Source organism: Panthera tigris, chromosome D4 (assembly GCF_018350195.1).
Source record: "Panthera tigris isolate Pti1 chromosome D4, P.tigris_Pti1_mat1.1, whole genome shotgun sequence".
Taxonomy (NCBI): domain Eukaryota; kingdom Metazoa; phylum Chordata; class Mammalia; order Carnivora; family Felidae; genus Panthera; species Panthera tigris.
In genome coordinates this window covers 6,799,857-6,814,930 of record NC_056672.1, presented here as the reverse complement: position 1 = coordinate 6,814,930, position 15,074 = coordinate 6,799,857, and the positions used below count along the sequence as shown (strand labels likewise).

General features: G+C 43.6%; 1 long non-coding RNA gene across 2 annotated transcripts; it reads left to right on the top strand.

Moving 5' to 3' along the window:
* The first annotated feature begins 355 nt into the window (after positions 1-355).
* Positions 356-13,884, top strand: LOC107180739. Of its 2 annotated transcripts, none has more exons than XR_001511493.2 (3): positions 356-440; positions 1,067-1,253; positions 13,616-13,884. It is a non-coding gene; the product is annotated as an uncharacterized LOC107180739 (long non-coding RNA). The 2 variants fall into 2 exon arrangements; XR_006210315.1 differs by lacking the exon at positions 356-440 and adding an exon at positions 480-687.
* The last annotated feature ends 1,190 nt before the right edge of the window (positions 13,885-15,074 follow it).

Below are 15,074 nucleotides of genomic sequence, written 5' to 3'. Positions count from 1 at the left end.
GCGCTCCCGGAAGTGAGGCGACGGCCACCGCGGCCGCCCCGCCCGCCCCCGGCCGGCCCCAGCGCCCGCCCCGCGGCTCCCCGGCGCCCCCGCCCGCGCGCCCCGCCCGCGCGGCCCTCGCCGCGGCCTCAGCGACCCCCGCCGGCGCGCCTCCGCGCCTCCGCCCCTCCCCCGCCGCCGCCGCCCCCGCCCCCGCCCCCGCCCCCGCCGGGGCCCGGGAGGTCTCGTCGGCGCCCCCGCGTGCCCTCGGCCTCCCCCAGCTCCGCGCCCGTCCCGCCCCGGCCCTCCTTCGCGCCCCTCCCCACCCCTGCGCCCCCTCGCCCCCTCTCCCGGGTCTCCAGACTGTCCCCTCCTCCCCCACCCCCAGCCCGCACCTCCCCCGCTCCTCTGCGGCCGGGCGACCGCTCCTCCTCCCCGCTTGCTTTCGCGCAGGTTTTAAGGTACGTTGTTGTGCGTAGAATCACAATGGGTGACTAGGCTCGTTTCCAACCCCCCCACCACAGGAGGGGACACCCAGCCGAAATTCAGTGAGGTGCCCTGAGTCCCAGCCGTGGAGGGGTGCCTCTGATCTCCCAGGATCACGCTTTCAGATTCAAGAGTAGCTGTTGTTACTTTTAGCGGAGTCTCGAAGTGCCGGCTCCTGCACAAGCTCCATTCTCTGCTTTCGGCAACGCGTTGATGCCACGGGTATTTCTTCAGTGAAGCCTCGGCAATGCGGTGTTGAACAACACCAAGTTTCTGTTCCTGGAAGTTTAAGTTTAGTGGTGGAGGCAGGTCGTCTCGAGGAAACAAATAAACGAGCAAGATAATTTGAGATCACTGTTAGGAACAAAATAGAACGTGTGAAAGTGTGGAGGGAGGCTGTGTTAGATCAGGTGGTCAGTGCTTTAGGAACCTTTACTTTGCAGAGATGGCATTTGCTCTGGGTGTTGAGTTAGAGGACGGAGGGAGGAAGGCACGGTTAGGGGGCAAAGCCTTAAAACTGTTCAAATATTTCTATTCCAGGAATGGAAACACAAGACTGACTTTTTTTTTTTTTTTTAAGTTTACTTATTTTTCTTTTTAGTAATCTCCACACCCAAGGTGGGGCTCGAACTCATGACTCTGAGATCAAGAGTTGCATGCTGTTTTGACTGAGTCAGCCAGGCATCGCAAGACAGACATCTGAGTGCTTATTTCACCTGTAACACGGGCCTGGAAGATTGGTATGAGTTGTTAAAATAACGTGTGTCCACTACAATGCCAGCCACAGGGTAAGTGTATCTGAGCTGGGGGACTGGATGGCGGGGTGGGGGCTGGGGGGCTGGAGGGGGCGTTTAATGGGTAGGAGGCACTGCACTTAGATGGGGCTCCTGGGTGGCTCAGTCTCTTAAGCATCCTACTTTGCCTCAGGTCATGATCTCACAGTTCATGAGTTCGAGCCCTCATTGGGCTCTATGCTGACAGCTCAGAACCTGGAGCCTGTTTCAGATTCTGTATCTCCCCCCCCCCCCCGGCCCTCCCCCACTCTCAAAAATAAACATTTTAAGGAAGGAAGGAGGAAGGAAGGAAGGAAGGAAGGAAGGAAGGAAGGAAGGAAGGAAAGGAGGAAGGAAGACATTGAATAGCTTGTGATATTTATTCATGATTAAGAAAGAATGAAAACAGGGGTGCTTCAGTGGCTCAGTGGGTTGAGCGTTCAACTTAGGCTCAGGTCATGATCTCGTGAGTTCAAGCCTCGCCGTCAGGCTCTGTGCTGACAGCTCAGAGCCTGGAGCCTGCCTCAGATTCTGTCTCCCTCTCTCTCTGCCCCTCTCCTGCTCACACTCTGTCTCTCTCTCTCTCTTTGAGAGAGATCAAAGATAAACATTTAAAAAAAAAAAAAAAAAGAATGAAAACAAATGACTTACACATTCAGTTCACGTAGTTAGACAAAGGCCATCAAAATAACCCAAGGAAAGCCAAGGAAGGGATTACGTAAGGAAAAAGAACACAAACGAAAGGAGTGGAAAACTTACAAAATAGAAGTGACAAAAGAAGGGAAAAGTCTGCACAAGTCCACGTGGGGAAACACTAGAAAACCTGAAGGTGTAGAGAAAGTACTTCTAATCTCCAACGCCGGGAACATTTGAGCTTTTAGCTGCAAAAGGGCCCTAAAAGAAAATCTTGAGGAAGTTTGGCTTAGAAAAAAAAAATGTTTAGACAAACAAACAAAACAGCAGAGGAATCATCCTGTCATCGGGGAGAAAAAAAGCTGAGTGTTGTGGTCACATCAACAGGCCCCACAAAGCTGTCGACTAATTGCAGCTTTGCTAAAGTTCGTTGATGACAAATGAGTAAGTAAGTGCCGAGCTGTGGGAGGTGTCTGGGCGGCTAGGCCTAACACGGGCATTTCTCCATACATAGGCATTCGCGGGGCCTAGTGCGGTAAGGGCTGAGTTCACGGTAATACCTCAGAGGATGTACGTGGACAAGAGATTCAGGAAGGGCTTGTGTGCTGGGGCTTGCCTTCTAGGAATCCTGCAGAAGTCAGGGTCTGAAGAAGCCTGAGATAGACCCTGTGGCGGGACGCCGGGCCGTCACAGTCATTCCGGCCTGGAAAAGCTGAGCTGGTGATGAGAGAGCATCAGGCGAGCCGAGGGGGAAGCACAAGCTGGCATCACCCCCCTCCCCCGCCCCAGGTTGGATACTGGTGGCATTCCTCAGGCACCTTGGCTGCCCAAGGACAAAGGGGAGGAAAGAAAACAAATACTTAACTGATGGAGACCCCAGTCCTGCTGATGGGAGTCTCCATCAGTTTACAAATATCTTAGTAAATTCCAAGAAAAAGGCAATCTTATCAACAGCCTAATCTCCAGAAACCTCATATCCTGGAGCCCCAACGTCACCCTCCCGTCCACAGTGATGTGGGAACAAAGGCAAGAAGGAAATGGCAGGTAAGATTAAACTTCCTTATAACCTGCAGCCCATTGGCAAATACTTGAGGCACATACAGAATAGAACGTTTCTCCAGAAACCCCCTGCTGTCCTGATGTTAATGCCTCACTAGAGGGAAAACCACCTTTGCTTGAAGACAGCAAGGCCTCAGGTGTCCTGGGAGTCCTCCTTAGCACATCACAGTCCCTCTGGAGGCCTCCCATTTGACTCTGTCTCCCCAACTCCATAGTATATAACTGGTCACTCTGCACAACCCTCGTGCAGCTCTTTCTGTCCATGAATCCTATCCCTGTGCTTTAATAAAATGGCCATTTAAAAAAAAAAAAAAATTAAAAAAAAATTTTTTTTGACATTTGCTCATTTTAGAGAGACAGAGCATGAGTAGGGGAGGGGCAGAGAGAGAGGGAGACACAGAATCTGAAGCAGGCTCCAGGCCCTGGGCTGTCAGGACAGAGCCCGATGTGGGGCTCAAACTCATGAACTGTGAAATCATGACCTGAGCTGAAGTCGGACGTTTAACTGACTGAGCTACCCAGGCGCCCCAGTAAAATCACCCTTTTGCACCGAAGACGTCTCAAGAATTCTTTCTTGGCTGTTAACTCCGAACCCCCACCAGTCCAAGACCTCATCACTGCCACTTGTGGCCACATGGATGAACCCAGGGGTAGGTGGATTAGAGAGTGGACAAAAAGTGCCCCCCCCCCCAGCTGCTAGAAGAACAGAATTGTCATTAACTGAGATGATTGGGAGGACCGTAAGGGAAACAGGTTTGGGGGAGAATATTAGAGTTGTTTTGGGATACATTAAAGTGGTAATATCTTTGAGACGTCCAGTGGGAGTTGATAAGGAAGCAGTTAGATGTACAGATTTTGAGTATGTAGTGCAGGTCTGGGCTGGAGATACAAAATTTGGGAATGTTTATTTATTTAAATTTGGGGGGGGGGATTACAGGGGAAGGGCAGAGAGAGAGAGAGAGAGAGAGAGAGAGAGAGAATCCTAAGCAGGCTCCGTGCTCAGCGAGGAGCCTGACATCGGGTTCCATCCCTGGGATTATGACTTGAGCCGAAACCAAGAATCTGACGTGTAACCGTGTCACCGACTGAGCCACCTAGGCCCCCGGGAGTCATCCTTTAAATTCCGAAGATAGTATAAACTCACTAGGGGAGTGAATTTAGATGAGAGGAGAAGAGGTCTGAAATCTGAGTTCTGGAGTCCCCCCACTTTCTAGGCTGAGGAGGCAACACTGAGGGAGCCTGAGGGGGAAGGTAAGTTAGTTAGGGTGAGTGTGGGGTCAGCTGGAAGTCAGCCAGTTGTGTTCCAAGGAGGGAGTAATTAAGTGAGTCAAATTCTACTGACAGGTAGGACTGAGAACTGCCTGAAAATTATTTCTAATTGCACAAAACAAACCCCCTATGAAATAGGTTATTTTTTATTTTCAATGTATAGTTGAAAAAATCTGGAGATGGTTTTGCCCCCAGATCCCATAGCTACTCAGGAACAGGATTAGTGATTCACAATGCTAGATGAAGTTTACATAATGCTTTCTGTCCGAGGAAACGTCTGTGAGTAGAATTCACCTTATCCAGGACAAGAACATCAGGGGAAAAAGAAAGAGACGGTCTCAACTAAAGTAGGGTTATGGACCCTACAGAGGAGGCAGAAGTCAGAAAATACAAGGCCATGTTGTTGTTGTTGTTTTTTAAAATGTTTGTTTATTTTTGAGAGAGCGACAGAGCGAGAGTGAGGGAGGGGTAGAGAGAGAGGGAGACAGAATCCGAAGCAGGCTCCAGGCTCTGAGCTATCAGCACAGAGCCCGTTGCGGGGTTGAACTCGTGAACTGTGAGATCATGACCTGAGTCGAAGTTGAACGCTAACCGACTGAGCCACCCAGGCGGCCCAAGCCCATATTTTTTTTTAAAACACTTTGCAAAAGCAACAGAAGAAGGAGCCTTGGAAAATTAAATCAATGAGAATATTTGGGAAAGCTCTGAGAAAGAAGAAAATGAGGCCAGCCCTACCAGTCATTAAAACATTATAAGACTTGGGGCTCCTGGGTGGCCCAGTCGGTTAAGCGGTTGACTCGGGCTCAGGTCATGATCTCAGGGTTTGTGGGTTCGAGCACCACATTAGGCTCTGTGCTGACAGCTCGGAGCCTGGAGCCTGCTTCGGATTCTGTGTCTCCCTCTCTCTCTCTGCCCTCCCCCACTCATACTCCGTCTCTCTCTCAAAAGTAAATAAACATTAAAAAAATTTTTAAAAAAACATTGTAAGCTTGTACAATAAGATGATGGTATTGGGACATGAATACATAGATCAATGAAACAGAGTAGAAAATCCAAACATAACTGCATCTGGAAATTTAATATGTGATAAAGGTCGCATCTGAAATCAATGGAGGAAAAAGTCCTTCTTTGTAAATAGTATTGGGGTAAATAGGTAGCCAGACAGTCATATCCGTTTCTCTACACAAGATGAATTCCGGATGGGTCAAAGATTTAAAAACTTTTTAAAGAAACAAAGCTGTATAATTACTAGAAGGAAGTAAGAGCGGATTCCTCCTTAATTAAGGAATTGGGGAAACTTCCTGAACTCAAAATCCGGAGGCAATTAAGGAAAAGACTGAAATTTGGACTATACAAAACAACAGTGACAATAAAATTTTTGCATTAGCGAAACACATCATAAGCAAAATAAAAAGACAAGTTAAAAACTGCGATAGGTATTTCCGACGTACAAAGGATTAATGTTGTCTGATTGTGTTCTGGAGAGCAAGGAGGACTCCTGGTTCACAGTCTTTGCCAATTGCCATCGTGTAAACCCTCCCACCACAGTAGATTTTAAGTTGCCAAAATGCGCTCACCTGTACCCATGTGACATCAGCTGGGTCACAAAATTCCTGACGATTTAACAATCGGCGCTTGTAGGCGGGCTCTCAGCACATCACCATCAGTATCCTTCATAAATAGACGAAGGGCTTCATCACTTGGAGAAGAAAAGGAAAACCATCACCTTGTGGAAAATAGACAGGAGATATACACACACAATTCACACACACACAATAATGAAAATAAAGGACCCTTAAATATGTGAAAAGATGTACAGTCACACTTAAAGGAAATGCAAATGAAAACTGCACGAAGATACTATTCCCCAGCTCTCAGATTGGCAGAAATCTAAAAGTTTAGACAGCAAAACGTGTTGACAAAGCAGTCAGGGAACAAGCACTTTAATTTTTTGCTGGTGGGAACGCAAAAATGGTATAATCCAGGGCAAGGGGAATTTGGCACTATCTAGTAAAATTGCATAGATATTAACCTGTCGATCCAAATATCCCACTTTTAGGCCTCAAGCCTAAAGATCCACTGACAAAAATACAAAAAGATACATAAGGTTACTCAGTGACCACTGTTTGCAAAACCAAAAAAGTGGAAACAACTTCAACGATCATCCATCACAGAATGCTTTCATAAACTAGGACCCATTCACATACTAGAATTAGTACATAGCTCTAAAAACAAGTAAGAAATACCTCTATGTACTGCTATGACATGATATCCAGGGGGAAAAAGCAGGATTGCCAAACTAAGGTAATATACTACTGTTTAACTAAAAGGGGAAGAGGAAATGAATATCCCATATTTTAAGATTTCATCTTTTAATAATCTCTACACCCAACAAACGTGGGACTCGAATTTACAACGTTGAGATTAAGAATTGTATGCTCCACTGACTGAGCCAGGCAGGCGCCCCTACCTTATATATTTTTTAAAAATACATAAGGGGTCCCTGGCTGGCTTAGTAAGTAGAGCATGCAACTCAGGGTCATGAGTTCGAGCCCCACCTTGGGCACAGAGATTACTTAAAAAAAAAAAAAAAAAAGAGAGAGAGAGAAAGAAAGAAAAGAAAGAAAGAAATTGAAATAGAAAGATAAAATAAAAAACAAAGTTAAAAGAACAAATTAAAAAACAAAAAATGCTGATTACCTCTAGGGGGAGGGAATGGAACAGAGATAGAGATGGAGATCAGACTTCTCTCTGATTATGATTTAACGGTTTGACTTTGTTAGTTATGCAACAAGATTTAATTTTTCAAAAATATTTTCAAAAGCAAGACCTACAAGTCAAAGGCAAAAATGAAACAAATGAACTTGGTTGTGTAATGACCTTGTTCTATTTTTATAAATTGCTACTGATCTTGTTTTATCTTTTTTTAATGTTTATTTATTTTTTGAGAGAGAGATACAGTGTGAGCAGGGGAGGGGCAGAGAGAGACACACACACACACACACACACACACAATCCAAAGCAGGCTCCAGGCTCCGAACTGTTGGCACAGAGCCTGAGGTGGGGCTTGAACTCACGAATTGTGAGATCATGACCTGAGCTGAAGTCAGCCGCTTAACCAACTGAGCCACCCAGGCACCCGCTACTGCTCTTTGAATAATTTGTAGAAATATGAGTAGCTTCCTTTGCTCTGAGGTAACCCATGTTCTGAAGTTTCCTCCTGGAATTTTCTATACTGTCTCACATATCTAACTCTGGAGTTCCTTCCAGGTGACAAATACCATAACCTTGCTGGAGGGACATACTTCCCAGCCTATTTTCTCCTAGCCAGAGGCATCTCCTGTCCTTTGAGATAAAACTACTCCCATCACAGCACTGACTTCCCTTCAGAAACAAGACACTGTGTTATTCTCCTAATAATCCCCCTTCACTGCTGGAACCGTGGTCCATCCAGGGTATGTCTGTCCCAGGACCGAGGAATAAGGTAATCATACACCCATGAGGGTCATTCTCCTTGAAATTCGAGTTTCCTGGACCACAGGATTTGTAGTTGCAAGTAGCTAAGTTCGACTCTCACAGGTTGGGGGACCTCAAACAAAATAATTAACTTCTCTTAGCTTCAGTCCCCTCATTTTTGAAACAGGGGAAAGGTAACACCAATCTTTTGGGGTCGTTGTGAGATTTGAATAAGATTATGTAAAATGTCAGGCATAAGCTTGGTGCTTCCCTCCTGTCTCCTCCCTCTGCTTCCCTTCTCTTATTTCCCACCTTCTTTTTATTCAGTCTTCTCTCCACATCCTTCTTTCATAAAATGAACAAGACTAAGAAACTTTGAGGATTCTTTTCAAACCCTGAGATCAGAAACACTGACAGGGCGCAGTGCATTTAGATGGGGGCTTGGCTGTTGAGGATTAGAAATCCAAAAATGCGCATAGTAGAAATGAGTTAGAGGCCGGTAGCGACTTTAACTGAAGAGAAGTTTAGGATCTAATACAAGGGAAAGGGTTCCTGGGTGGAACTATTTTAGGGTCTCAGTAATATTAGAAATTCTGAAGAGTTAAGAGCGCCAAGGTGGCTCAGTTGGTTAAGTGTCTGACTTCAGTTCAAGTCATGAACCTGTGGTTCGTGGGTTTGAGCCCCACATGGGGCTCTGTGCTGACAGCTCAGAGCCTGGAGCCTGCTTCTGATTCTGTGTCTCCCTCTCTCTCTGCCCTTCCCCACTCATGCTCTGTCTCTCTCTGTCTCTCAAAAATGAATAAGTGTTAAAAAATATTTAAAAAGAAAAGAAATTCTGAAGATTTGTCCAAATGAGGGGAGGAAATAGAGAAGTGAGTGAAGGAGGTAGGGAAAAAGAAAAATCGGAAAGTAAGAAGGTTACAATAAAGTCAGATCACACAAGTGTTGGTGAAGATGTGGAGGAACTGGGATTCTCATGCACTTCCAGTGGAAATGTAAAATGGTGCAGTAATTTTAGAACAATCCGGCGATTTCTCAATGAAACATAGTGTTACCATATAACCCAGTTCCAATGCTAGGTATATACCCCAGGGAACTGAAAACTTAGGTCTACACAAAAACTTGTACGTGAGTGTTTACAGCAACATCGTTCATAATACCCAAAAGGTGGAAACAACTCAAACCTCCTTCGACAGATGAATAGATAAACAGAATGTAGTATATTCATACAATGGAATTTCACTTTCCCAAAGAAGACATACAGATGGCCAACAGGTACATGAAATGATGCTCAACATCATTAATCGTCAGGGGAGTGCAAATCAAAACCATGGTGAGATACCACCCATACCTGTTAGAATGGCTGTAAAGTGAATGGCTAAAGACCAGAAATAGTAAATGTTGGCGGGGATGTGGAGAAAAGGGAACCCTTGTGCCTCACTGGTGGGAATGTAAATTGGCTCAGCCACTCTGAAAACCACTATGGAGTTTTCTCAAAATATTAAAAATAGAACTACCATACGATCCGGCAACTCCACATTTGGGTATTGGTCAGAAGAAAACGAAAACCCTAATTCGAAAGGATACATGGACCTTCATGTTCATTGCAGCATTAGTTACAATAGCCAGGATATGGAAACAACTTAATTGTCCATCGATGGATGAATGGATAAGGAAATTGTGGTGTATGCAATGGAATGTGGTATATACCAAGAAATGTTACTTAGTCATCAAAAAGAATAAATCCTGGGGCGCCTGGGTGGCTCAGTCGGTTGAGCGTCCGACTTCAGCTCGGGTCATGATCTCACAGTCTGTGAGTTCGAGCCCCGCATCGGGCTCTGTGCTGCCAGCTCAGAGCCCGGAGCCGGTTTCAGATTCTGTGTCTCCCTCTCTGTCTGCCCCTCCCCCGTTCATGCTCTGTCTCTCTCTGTCTCAAAAATAAATGTTAAAAAAAAAAAAAAAAAAAAAGAATAAATCCTTGCCATTTACTGCAACACTGATGGACTTTGAGGGCATTATGCTAAGTGAAATAAGTCAGAGAGAGACAAATACCATGCTTCTCTTTTCTATGTGGAATCACACACAACATCAACGACAAGCCAAGCTCCTGGATACAGAGTACAGACTGCTGATAGCTGCCAGAGGCAAGGGGTGGAGAGTGGGAGAAATGAGAGAAAGGGGTCAAAAGGTTAAAAAGAAGAAAAGGGAAAAAAAGAGAGAGAGAGAGAAATTTGCCTTCCTGATTAAAAAACAAAACTCCCAAAACAAAAAATACCCCTCAAAGTGGGATACACTGGTTAAGTCAAGTGTGGTCCATCCGTATGATGAAATGCCACCTAATGGCATTCAGAAGGAAGGAGGAAGAAAGCAGAATGAGGAAGCCTTTTTATACTGATAACTAAAGTTTTCCAAGATGTAAACAAAGTTAATTAATTAAAAAAAAAATATATATATATATATATGATCTATTGGGGTGATACAACTCTAAGATGTTAATGTAATATGCATATAAGACATGTGGGGAAGTGTTAAAATGAGAAAATGTAGGAGATCTCAATAGGTAGATAGATAATGTTCTTTTCATTCACATGTGAGATATTTACAGTGACCATGTTCTGAGTCACAGCAGGATTTAACAAGATACCAAAGCATACAGAACAAAAGAAAACAAGCCTAAAGCTAACATCATACTTAATGGTGAATATATTCTTCCGAAGGTAAGGAACAAGACAAAGATGTCTACCCTCATCGTGTCTCTTTCACATTGTTCTGGAGGTGCTGGTCAGTGCAATAAGGCAAGGAAGACTGGAAAGGAAGAAACACAACTGTCTCGTTCACAAATGGGGCTGTATGTGAAAAATCCTAAGGAATCTACAAAAAAGCTACTAGATCTCTCTGCCCTTCCTCCACTCACGCTCTGTTTCTCTCCCTCTCTCTCTCTCTCTCTCCTTCCCCCCCCCAAAATGAATGAACGTTAAAAAAAAATTTAAAAATCCACTAGAACTAATGAGTTCTAGTTGCAAGATTCAGAGAAACAATGGTATTTCTATACACTAGCAACAGACCATTTCAAATAAAAAGTTTTTGCAATCAAAAAGAATGAAATCTTGCCATTTGCAATAACGTGGATGGAACTAGAGGGTATTATGCTAAGTGAGATTAGTCAGAGAAAGACAAACATCATATGATTTCACTCATATGTGGAATTTAAGACACAAAACAGATGAACAGAAGGGAAGGGAAGCAAAAATAATATAAAAACAGGGAGGGGGACAAGACATAAGAGACTCTTAGATACAGAGAACAAACTGAGGGTTGCTGGAGGGGTTGTGGGTGGAGGGATGGGCTAAATGGGCAAGGGGCATTAAAGAGGACACTTGAGATGAGCACTGGGTGTTATACATAGGGGATGAATCACTGCGTTCTACTCCTGAAATCGTTGTTGCACTATATGCTAACTGACTTCGATGTAAAATAAAAATAAATAAATGCCAATAAAAAAAATGCCATTTGAAGTAATATTTTTAAAAAATACTTATTTATTTTGGGGAAAGCACAAGTGGGAGAGGGGAGAGAGAGGGGGACAGAGGATCCAAAGCGGGCTCTGTGCTAACCGGCTGACGGCAGTATGCCTGATGTGGGGCTCGAACTCATGAACCATGAGATCGTGACCTGAGCTGAAGTCCAACACTCAACAGACTAAGGCACCGTTGTGCCCCTGTAGTAACATTAAAATAAATATTAGGGGTAAATCTAACAAACTGAATGCAAAGACCGAATATTGAACATTACAAAATATTTCCAAGAAAAATTATAGAAGACTTAAATAAATGGTTAGATGTATCATGTTTATGCATAGAAACTCATTATTGTTATGTCAATTCTCCCCCAAATCATCTATAGATTTAACATAGTCTTGGTCACGGTGTCAGTAGGTTGTTTGGGTTTGTTGTTTTTGTTTTTTTTAAATAGAAATTGATGGGTTTATTCTAAAATTTGTGGAGAAATAGAAAAAATCTAGATCAGCCAAAACAAACTTAAGAAAGAATAGGAATGGGGAACTTTACCAGATTTCAAGATTTACTGTAAGGCTATAGTAATTAAGACAGCGTGGTGTTGATGTAAAGATAGGCATATGGATGGGACAGAATAGGGAGTCCAGAAATAGACTTACATATAATAATGTCAATTCATTTTTGACAAAGAAGAAAAGGATGGTCTTTTAAACAATATTGGTAGAGGAGCGACTGGGTGGTTCGGTTAGTAGAGCATGTAACTCTTGATCTTGGGGCTGTGAGTTTGAGCCCTATGTTGGGTGTGGAGATTACTTACAAAAAATAATAATGTTGCTAGAATAATAGGATATCCTTCTGGAAAAACATGAACTCAATTCTTACCTCTCATCATGTGCCGTAATTAATTCAAAGTGGATCATACACCTCAATGTAAAAGTTAAAAATCATAAAACTTTGGGGCGCCTAGATGGCTGAGTTGGTTAAGCATCTGGCTCTTGATTTCAGCTCAGGTCATGACCTCACAGTGCGTGGGTTCGAGTCCCACATCGGGCTCTGCACTAGGAGTGCAGAGGCCGCTTGGGATTCTCTCTGTCTCCCTCTCTCTCTGCCCCTCCCCCACTTGTGTGCTCTGTCCCTGTCTCTCTCAAAATAAATAAACTTTCAAAAAACTATAAAACTTCTGAAAGAAATGTAGGGGAAAACCTTTGTCATTTTTGTTTAGGTAAAGATTTCTTAGAACCCAAAAAGCATGAACCATAACAGAAAAACCTTATAAATTAGACTTTATTAAAAATAAAAACTTAGCAGGGTGCCTGGGTGGCTCAGTCGGTTAAGCATCCGACCTCGGTTCAGGTCATGATCTCACAGTTCATGGGTTTGAGCCCCGCATCGGGCTCTGTGCTGACAGCTCAGAGCCTGGAGCCTGCTTCGGATTCTGTGTCTTCCTCTCTCTCTGTCCCTCCCCTATTCATGCATGCACGCATCTCTTTCTCTCTCCCTCTCTCTCTCTCTCTCTCTCTCTCTCTCTCCCTCTCTCTCTCAAAAATAAACATAAATAAATAAAGTAAGTAAATAAATAAATAAATAAAAACTAAAAACTTAGGCCCTTTGAAAGACAATGTTCAGAAAATATGAAGGCAAGACAGACTGGAAGAAAATCTTTGCAAAACATATACTGAATGAAATGCTTATACCTAGGATAGGTAAAGACCCCTTAACACCTCAATAATAACAAAACACAACCTGATAACAAAAAGGGAAACAAATGTGAACAAATACATCATCAAAGAAGACCTACGATTAACATGTAGGCACATGTAGGAAAGATGCTTAACATCATCAGGAAAATGTAGGGGTGCCTGGATGGCTCAGTTGACTGAGCACTGGACTCTTGATTTTGGCTTAGGTCATGATCCCAGGATGGTGGGATTGAGTCCTGCTCATTATGGAGCCTGCTTGAGGATCTCTCTCTCCCTCTCTGTCTCTCCCTCTGGCCCTTTCTCCCACTTGATCTCTCTCTCGCTCTCTGTCTCTCTCTCAAAAAAAAATAAAATAAAAAATAAAAAAGAAAAGGAAAATGTAAAATAGTACCATAATTAGATACCAGTATATCCCACCAGGATAGCTAAAATTAAAACAAACAAAAAACAAAAAAGCAAAGGCCTCACCAGGTAACACCGAATATTGACGAGGATGTGGGGCAACTACAGCTGATGTCAACACGAAATGATGCAGCGACTCTGGAAAACAGTTTGGCAATTTCTTGTCAAGTTAAATACACACCTACCATAAGACCAAGGAATCTCTCTCATAGGTGTTTACCCAACAGAAATGCAACCTGTATTTCAGGAGAACCTATACAGGAGAAGCGTATCCTGTATTTGTCTGCTCCAGTGGCCACAAAATGCCATAGACTGAGAGGCTTTACTTTTTGTTTTCTCACAGCTCTGGAGGCTGGGAGTCCCAGATCAAGGTGTCGTCAGGATTGACGTCCGGTGAGAGCCCTCCTCTGGGCTTGCACACGGCCGCTTTCTCACCCTGTCCTCCCATGGCCTCTGTTCTGTGCTTGCCGTCCTAATGCGTGTGACGTGTTCATTTGTTTTTTCACTTTTCTGTTTCATTTGAAAACGCTGTAATGAATCTATATACTTTTTATCCAGTCATAGAATAAAACAAATCCAATCTAACATAACTTTGCTTTATTTTATCTGTTTACTTATTTTAGAGAGAATGTGTGTGTGAGCAGGGGAGAGGGGCAGAGAGAGAGAGAGAGAGAGAGAGAGAGAGAAAGAGAATCTTAAGCAGGCTCCACACTTAGCTCAGAACCTGATGCGGGGCTTGACCCCACGACCCTAGGAGCATGACCTGAGCTGAAATCAAGAGTCGGATGCTCAACCTACTGAGCCACCCAGGCGCCCCCATAACTTCACTTACAAAAAATAAAATAAGGGCAGTGGATTTTTCTCAGTGTATTTTTTTTTCAGCTTTACTGAGGCATAATTGATAACATCACCTTTTTATTATTCATATTGATTCATTTTTTTGTTTGCTTGTTTCAATTAGTACTTACGGAAGGTCAGCCATGGTTTCAGGAACATAGCGATCAACACAGCAAAACCTCTACACTCTGGAGTCTTCCTTCTGGAGAGCAGAAGAGGGTAGTAATGACTGCTGTGAACAGTAATACCAAATAATAGTAATTGAAGGAAAATTTTAATCTGTGAACAATTCTTTTCAATTATCAATATCTCTTTTCAGTCAGTATTTGCAGCCTCTGCCTCATCAAATATTCTCTTCAGAAGAATGGGGGGCACAGCAGAAGAGTTGAGTCCTAGGCCTGGTTCTACAGACCTGAGCGAATACGAAACCTTGCTAGGCCTCCCTCTGCTCAGTAAGCGGTGATCATGCGGCCTCCAAGCAGGCGGTGAGGCTCTTAGTAAAATGGGAACACTTTATCATTGTGTAAATGTAGGGCTCTTTGTGTAAATGTGTAATAATCTCTTTAGGCAAATCTTTTTATTGGAAGTGGACATTCTCTTTCTTTTTTTTTTTTTTTTTTTTTTTTTTTTTTTTTAATCTCTCCACCCCCAGTCTTTGGCTCAAGATTTTAAAGATTGCTATTAAAAGACAAATGTGTTAGCACATTAAGATACTATCAGGTAGCAGATAACTTTTAAAAAGTTAATTACTCAAATTTGTCCCAGTAGATGGAACTGTGATGCCTTGGGGCACCGTGAGGCTTTGCATAATGGGAAGAAGGGTTTCAGGAACAACCCGGTCCTTGGCTCTTGGTGCTTAATACAAAAACAAAAGAAAACCAACAAAACGCTGTGCAGAAAGGACCCTCGAGACAAACGCTCTTGGCAGTCTCGCCTTGGGCTTGTAATTCACCTTCTGGAAAACA